The following is a 7,744-nucleotide window of genomic DNA, read 5'->3' as shown; positions in this document are numbered from 1 at the left end:
GAATAGCACTTTGCAGTGCGGGTTCGTTGCGCGTGCCAGGAACAGAGTAACAGGTTAGGGTGGCGCGTGACCTTGCGACTCACCGTGCGGCGCGTCGAGGGCGCGGTGATGGCCAAGCCTGCCCGTGTCATCTGCTTTCGTGTCTCTGTCGCTCCCGCGGGGCAAGAGAGAGAGAGAGAGAGAGAGAGAGAGAGAGACAGTGCCGAGCAAGCGATTCGGCCGATGGCTGCGTCGCCCTCAACCAAGGCTAACCTTGTGCATACGCGGCGTTTGGCAACATAACCATAACCCAGGCCGGCTCCGAAGGCCGCTTTCGTCGCTCTGTCTCTCTCGCACTCGCAGGGCGTCCCGCACAGAAAGAAAGCGCGACGAAAACCGATTCTCAGTCTGCTCGAGAAGGCCTCGCCACAACGCTCGCTCGGCCGGACGGAGCACCAAGTCAAAGACCGTCCTCACGCACGAGTAACACAACACAGAAGACTCGTCGATGAAGGGGAGGGGGCAAGCAGGGGCCGGTGGAGGTCCTCAGGGGACCCGCCGGGACCCGCTGACCTGAGTGACTCGCCGCCATCGACTCTGGAATGCGGTAGGGGGGGGGGAGGGGGCGGGGCGATGGTGAAGAGGTAACCCCGGTGGAGGGACAAGGCACTACTGATCGCGACCACACACGACATTGTGCTGGGCCGTCATTTCTGCCCCCTCCCCTTCGGCTCCCCTCCCCCGTCCCGTGCGTCCAGCGGGGCTTGCCCTTTAATGAAGTCCAGCGAAGAATGCGATTGGAAAGGGGGCGGGGGAGGGGGAAGGGAGGGGTCGGGTTTATGAATCGACACCTGACAGGGCCGGCAGGGCCGCGGGCAGGGCTCTGCGGCGGCGGACTGGCGGACGGCTCACCGGGGGTGACGTGCGACTACGCCCTCGCACTCTGTGTCGAGCTTGCCTCTGGCAGGGAGGCCGGCCGTGGGATTCCTCGAATGGACGGTCAAACAGGTGGCAAACGAGGACAAAGGGACTTTTTTTGGCTGTTCCAGGAAACTTTCCGGACTGCAACAGGGAGATCTCGTTGCAGCGTTAGGTCAATATTTTTTCTTCAAGAGCGCACGGTTTTGCCACTGTGAAAAGCGCTCTTGGAATACAAAAAATTGGCCGCTTTGCCCAACATCTGCACTGTTCCTCCTTTCGGCAAGGCAGTCTGGAAAGCTCACCTCATTTGCCTGCTCTATCGTACTGTGGAGAACCCTACACTTCCCTAGTGTGGAGTGTGATTCCCTACACTTCTTGGACCTGTGGAGTTTCCAGTCTCCACGGAGCCCAAGTCTTGGCCCGGAGCAAAAGTGGAGAGCTCCACGTCGTTTGAAGTGTGGTGACTGCAAAACTCTGCACTTCGAAGTGCGGAGATTGCAGATTCCACACCTCCGCGTTTCAAGTGTGTGCAGCTGCCCACACTTGGGTTTCACAGTGTGGCCCCTGTCAGCGGCACGCTCCACGCCACGGCCTGAGCGCCCGACCGCACGGCTATAGGCAACCCGCTGGCCCGAGGTGCGCTCGGGTAGCCTAGGCCAGCTCCGCGGGCGGCGACTGCGGCGGCCGGGGAGGAGTCCGGGGACGAGGCTTCCGGCAAGGCCAGCACTTCTAGTCTCCGCGCGCTCCTACTTTACGTTGTCCATGCACCCCCCCGAAAAATGGTTTCTTGATTTTTAATTTTCATGGTTTTTATAAGAAAAAAGAAACCTTAACACAAGAGAAGTTTTCTGCATACAAGAAAAAAAAGGTTCCAATGTAGAAAAATTTTCTTAAATAAAAATACAAGAAAAGTTATTTTTTATCCAAGAAACCATTTTTTGGGGGTATGGTTTTGTTTCTCTATCGTGGAGAAATTTGTTCGCAACCGTACGTAAAACTGTAACATCTCGGGGACGAACTTTGTTCCAAAACATTAATGTGCTCCGGCTTGCCGAACATGTCCGAGCAATCTTAACAGAAGAGTACTTACTCTAGTCCGGAAACCAGCGGACTGGACGCTGGAAGGGCAAATGCCTCGATGCAAAGCCGCTCGCCGTGAGCACCGCGTCACTTTCTCGCTGCTTTTGGGCTTACAGTGTGCAGGCAATGCAACTGCCTCGTGCTGCTGCAAGTTCAGCACGTGATTGGACTGACGCGTCGCAGCACCGCCAACAAAATGGAGGGTCGTAACGCTCATCTACCGCCACCGTGACGGTGTTCTTGTCAACGAGGGCGCGGCACGGTGGCGGTGGCGCGCGCGCGCATCCCTCGCTGGAGGGGGCGGCGTGGCGCGCCCCGGCTCCGCGCTGCCGCCGCCGCCCCAGCACTCCGCTCCAGTCAGTGGCCGGCCGCCGCGAGGGGTGCACGGGGGTCGCCGCGTACCGCCAGTCTGACTCGCGACGACGCGTTCTCGTCTACGAGCACCTCGCGACGGGGGCTAGTGCGACGGCGTGGTGCTGACGGCCAGGTGTTGCCGGCCGGGTGTTGACGGCCAGGTGTTGACGGCCAGGTGTTGACGGCCAGGTGTTGACGGCCAGGTGTTGACGGCCAGGTGTTGACGGCCAGGTGTTGACGGCCAGGTGTTGACGGCCAAGTCTTGACGGCCGGGTGTTGACAGCCAGGTGTTGACGGCTAAGTCTTGACAGCCAGGTGTTGACGGCCAGGTGTTGACGGCGAGGAACCGGTGCCGGTGGTCGGGTGCTGACGGCCAGGTGCCGGTCCCGGTGACGGGCGGACGAGCCAGGGACACGCTGGCCCCGAATTCCTTCTCTGCAAGCAGGTATGTCGCCGCCCCAGTTGAGGGGTCTTGTTGGTGCGAGGTCTGATTCGTGCTTCGTCCTTGGCACAGCTGGCTGACGCCGTTAAAACGCGGAACGCGGCGCTCGACTTCCAGCGTATGATGTTCGCGCTGTTGGAGAAGCGCTGGGAAACTCTCATGCATTTATGAAGGAGATCAGGGGGTGATAATTGTCTTGTGCCCAACGAGGCAAGCGGGCCTGCAGGGGCGTCGGAGCGCTTGCACAGGCGTTAGGGACGCCTGAGTCTTACCAGTGTAACATGTCACCCGCGTCTGCCACGATTGAAACTAAGGTCGTTGTGAGCTCACTCGCAACGCACGAAAAAAAAGTGTGTCAAAACCACCTGAGGTGGGTGCTTGGAAGTAGTCTCGGTGTCAAAGAATACTTTTTCTTGGGTTAAGCAGTAAGTGCTGCGGACACAAATAATGAAAGACAACGCCTTTCTGGTTTTATTACATATTTTTATTTCTATTGTTGTTTGAAAAAAGGGAGGGGGCTCTGCTACTGTACTCTGACAGAAAGTGCAGGCAAGACTGCGGGAACAAGGGATGGGGAACTGTCGGGCTGTGGAGGTGCCTGATTGGAAAGAATTAGTAATGCCCCGTTCCCGTCAGTGTGTGCGGCGGGCCCAGGAGTCTGCTGCCTGAGTTGGGGCGGACTGACTCACAAAGTTCGAACCAAGAGATTACCGAAAAGAAAAATATCCGAAAGGGGCAGGTTCTTGAGATCCAGAGAGAACGATCACAATTTTGCTTCCCCACGCTATTAGCCGGCCGCCATGGGGTTGCCTAGACGGCGCAGGGGCCGCCGATGTCCGTGTCGCTGCTGCCCCGTCATCGCGGCAACAGTGCCTGCAAAATCCCAGGCCGACCATGCAAAGGGTCACTTTTGTCAGGAGCTGCCTCTCAGGAACTGCTACCGCTGAGGTTCCACTCCCCCATGGCATGACACTCAGACGTAAGGCGTTTGTGCGTTCGATCTACTCGATATTTTGAGTAGAGGTGAAATAAGCATGCAAATTGACCAACAGGTGACTAATCCTCAAAAAATTAAATATTACAAGGATAAGACTAAGAATTTAAGTTTCTTTTTTGTTTCTTGAAACTAACACGGTGAAAACGGTACCTGGTTTTCCCAGGAAGCCTATGGTAGAGACTAGGCGATTTCCAGGGAGGTCCTGGGAAAACCAGGTTCTGTTTTAGCCGTGAAGAGAGAGTGCCGCTCACACATGCACATGCATGCGCGCGCGCACACATACACACACATACACACACTCACTCACTCACGTGCGCGGACACACACATTCACACACACACCGGAAGGAGCTGGACGGGGTCAGGGGTGGTTGACCGGGATGGAGGTAGGGCGGGGGCAAAGAGGCGGGTCCAGACTTTGGCGTCCCCGATTAGGAAGCAATCAACTTTGAAAAGCAATAACAGCTACAATTTATGGGCAGCGGGACAGTGCCCCACTGCCCGTGCTTTTTCCATCACGGTCCGGCCAAGCGCTGCTGCTGCCGTAGCCACCGGGCTGACGAGCTCTTTGTGTGGCGGAGAGAGGAAGAGAGAGAGAGAGTAGAAGACGAAGGAGATGGAAGAAATGCAGCGTGAATTGTGGCGAAATATGGAAAGCAGCAGCGCTTGCAGAGCGGGTATCGGGCTGGGTGGCGCCTCTCTCTCTCTTTTCTTTTCTCTCTCTCCCCTCTCTCTCTTTTCCTCCCCCCGGGCCCGCGGCAGCTGCCAGCTTACAAGTCAAGTCAAAAGGACTTCTTTCTCCGCGACGTGTCGCCTGGCTGCGGCCTCGTCTTCGTGTCCATGCAGGTTCCCCCCTTCCCCCTCGTCCTTCTCTCTCTCTCTCTCTCTCTCTCTCTGTCTCTCTCTCTCTCGTTTTCTCTCCCTCTCTCTGCAGGATCTCTGCAGGTGGCCCGCTATCTTTGTCATTAGCCTGATATCACGCCGCGGCTGGTGCTGCTGGGCGGCGGGGGCCACACACTGTTAGACCCAGGCTAGAGCCAGACCGCCCTGTCTCCTTACCCGCACGAAACGCCTCGTGGGTGTGACGGACGCCGCATGTCGACCAGTCTGCTCGGTGCACGCAGATCCCAGTATAAATTGGCTCCAGCTGCCGAGCTTTTTCCTTCCTCCTTTTTCTTCGTTGCTGCTCGGCACGGTGTGGAGTAGGCCGCCTCGAGAGTGTCCTGCCGCTTTCAGAGGTTGGAATCGACTCCTCGAAATAACAGCCAGCCGAGTCGGCGCCACTCCGCGCCAGGCTTGATATGATAATTTCTGCCGATGCGGTGCCGGCCCCGTTCCGGTGTCGAGGAAGGCCTCGGCGGCCCCACGGCGGCCCTACGGCAGCGGGCTGGCGGTCGTGATGGCGAAGAAAGGAAGGGAGAGCTTCCAGTTAGCTGCAGAGTCAACAGTCTGTGCAGTCCGCTGGGGAAAACCCCGCCTCCTACCCCCCTCCTACCGACCATACCCCTTCTACCCGTTCTACCCCCACCCCACCGCCTCCCCGACAGCAAGCACTCATAATACCAACACAAACGTTGCCGTGAAAAAGTGTCGTGCGTTGTTCCCTAAAATCTTTGTTAAGGGGGCAGCCAGTTCTTTCGTTTCCATGGGGCGGGGCGGGGCGGGGCTGAGCGAGGTGGGTGCACACCCTCGGGTCCATCTTGCTGATGACTTCCGCTGGTCACGGCAGCAGACTGATTCCGAGAGTCGCCGCCCTACCTTTCTCGCGCGCACGCGAGACGCCCCACGAGTGCGAGAGGGACAGAGCGACGGAAAGGACTCTCGGTCCTGCAGTGCGCTCTGCGCGAGGCTCTGCGCCCCGCCGGCCCACGGCCCGCGGCGCCGTGCGATTCTCTGACCGGGTGGCGTGGCTCCGCAGCGCTCCGCAGCGCTCCACAGCAGCGCTCGCCTCGCCAGACAATGCCGACAATGCCGAGACAATGCGTACCTTGAAAGGCACGCCGAGGCACGCCGTGTCTCGATCCCCGTCTCTCTATCTCTGTCCCGTCCCTCATTTTTCAGACGCGCCTTGCTGGCGTCATGTCCGCACTGGCGCATCGCCGCGAACCGCCCGCCGAGTCGCTGCTGTCTTTTGAAATGACAGCCTGGAAGACGCGGCCAGACAATCAACAAATGTGTGTGTGTGTGTGTGTGTGCACAGGTGTGTGTGTGTGTTCAGGTGTGTGTGTGCAGGTGTGTGTGTGTTTGTGTGTGTGTTAGTGTGTGTGTTAGTGTGTGTGTTAGTGTGTGTGTTAGTGTGTGTGTGCGCGCGTAGGTGTGAAGGTGTGTATGTGTCTTTTTTTTCGAGTGAGAGAGAGAGAGAGAGATAGACAGATAGACGGAGAGACAGACAGACAGGACAGTCAGACAGACAGACAGACAGACAGACTGAGAAACAGACAAACGGACAGACTGACAGAGAGACAGTGTTGGCAAACATGTGTGTGTGGTATTTTTTCCCACATTCTGCACGGAGGGCCTCGAGCGATGTGCTTCAAGTGCCGCGCCGCTGTCGCGGCAGGTAGTACTTGGGAAGCCCCGGCATAGTGTAGGAGGACAAGCAATGCCTTCGACAATGCGGCCGTGCGGGGCGGGGTGGCGGCGGCGGCAAGCACTAGTAGAGGCGTGCGGCAAACTTCCGAGTGAGTCGGTCCCAGTTTGGCGCATGCATTTTTGACCAGCGAAGTAGTTGTTGGCGGACTTGTTGAAGATGCCGCGCCCTTCCGCCCTTCCCGGGACACGCCCCGCCTGTCCCCCCCCCCTCCCCCGCCGTGACGCGTGCGTGCACTGTTCGCGCCACTCGCTGGGTGCAGGGGGGAGGGGGGCGGCGCCCGAGTCGTGTTCCGGCGACAGCGAAAAAAGAAGAACAGGAACAGTTCTGGCGCTGTGATTTTTGTGCCGGCCCCCGTCCTGTTTCCACATAAAATTTATAGGGATATGATAAAAAGAGAAGAAGACACGTCGCCCCGCCCCGCCCCGCCCCGCGCGCTGTAGGTAAATGTTTGCTCACCGACCCACCTGCTGAAACAATGGGTGGAGCCGTTCCGTTCGGATACCCCCGAAACAAACATCGCGAATAATTGTGCAAAAACAGGAATGTTGCGGTGCGAGCCGCGCGGCCACGACAACGGGGATGGGATGCAGCCTGTTTACTCGTTGTTGACGAGCCCATTTTCCTGGTGAGTGACCGGGGATAATGAAAATTGAGGGCGACTGTCCCCTTTTCTCCCACCGTGTGCTGGCACGGGCTTCCCCCACTTCACCCCTTCCCATTTGGCAGTGTGTCTGGCGAGGCAGGCTCGGCCTACCGGGATGAGAGGACCAAACCATGACAGTCCGCCACGTCCGCTGCACTGCTAGCTAGGCCCACTCAGCGAATGTGACGTCACGTTTGTCAGAATGCAAATTTTGTCGCGTTCTTTTGAGTACGATGTCACATCCGTTTGAATGTTGATCCACACTCAAGCGAACGTGACATCCCAGTTAAACGGCCGTGGGGGTCCCCATGAACGTATCCAGGTCCCACATTTCTCGAGTAAGTTTTTTTGACAACGCTATGCCAGTAGGCGAAGTAAAAACTGTCTAACAAGCGATCCAAAAGCGAAAAAGAGTGCTACCTGCAATAATTTGGTTCGCATCACGATGGGGAAACCTTTTTTGAACAGGCGGAAATTCTTCGCCAAGTTCGAAGCAGTGCTGGGAAATTTTTTTCCGACTCTGCTAACGCGTCTCGCTCGGAGGCTGCGTCTGCGCTTTGCACATCCCTCTTCTTTTCAACGCCGCGAGCACGGTGCGTATCAGGGAATTGCGTTAGCGTTCGTGAAACGGGCGCTCGGCAGGTGTATGGCGCGCTCAGCGGACTGATTCCGGACGTCTTCTCTTCTCTCCGTCTCTCTCGCACTCAGGGCCTGCCCCGCCGAGGGTGCGAGAGAG

The 7,744-nt window shown here is 57.8% G+C and overlaps 1 protein-coding gene across 1 annotated transcript in view; it reads left to right on the top strand.

The window, feature by feature from the left end:
* Window positions 1-2,352: 2,352 nt before the first annotated feature.
* LOC117651146 (tyrosine-protein phosphatase Lar) overlaps window positions 2,353-7,744 on the top strand; it is a 94,437-nt gene continuing 89,045 nt past the window's right edge. Inside the window, exon 1 of the mRNA XM_034394948.1 lies at window positions 2,353-2,779. The gene's annotated coding sequence lies outside the window, so the exon portion shown is untranslated. The remainder of the gene's footprint in view (window positions 2,780-7,744) is intronic.

Source organism: Thrips palmi, unplaced genomic scaffold, assembly GCF_012932325.1.
Source record: "Thrips palmi isolate BJ-2018 unplaced genomic scaffold, TpBJ-2018v1 HiC_scaffold_5, whole genome shotgun sequence".
Taxonomy (NCBI): Eukaryota; Metazoa; Arthropoda; class Insecta; order Thysanoptera; family Thripidae; genus Thrips; species Thrips palmi.
Note: the sequence above shows the minus strand (reverse complement) of the source record. Positions and strands in the feature narration are given on the sequence as shown.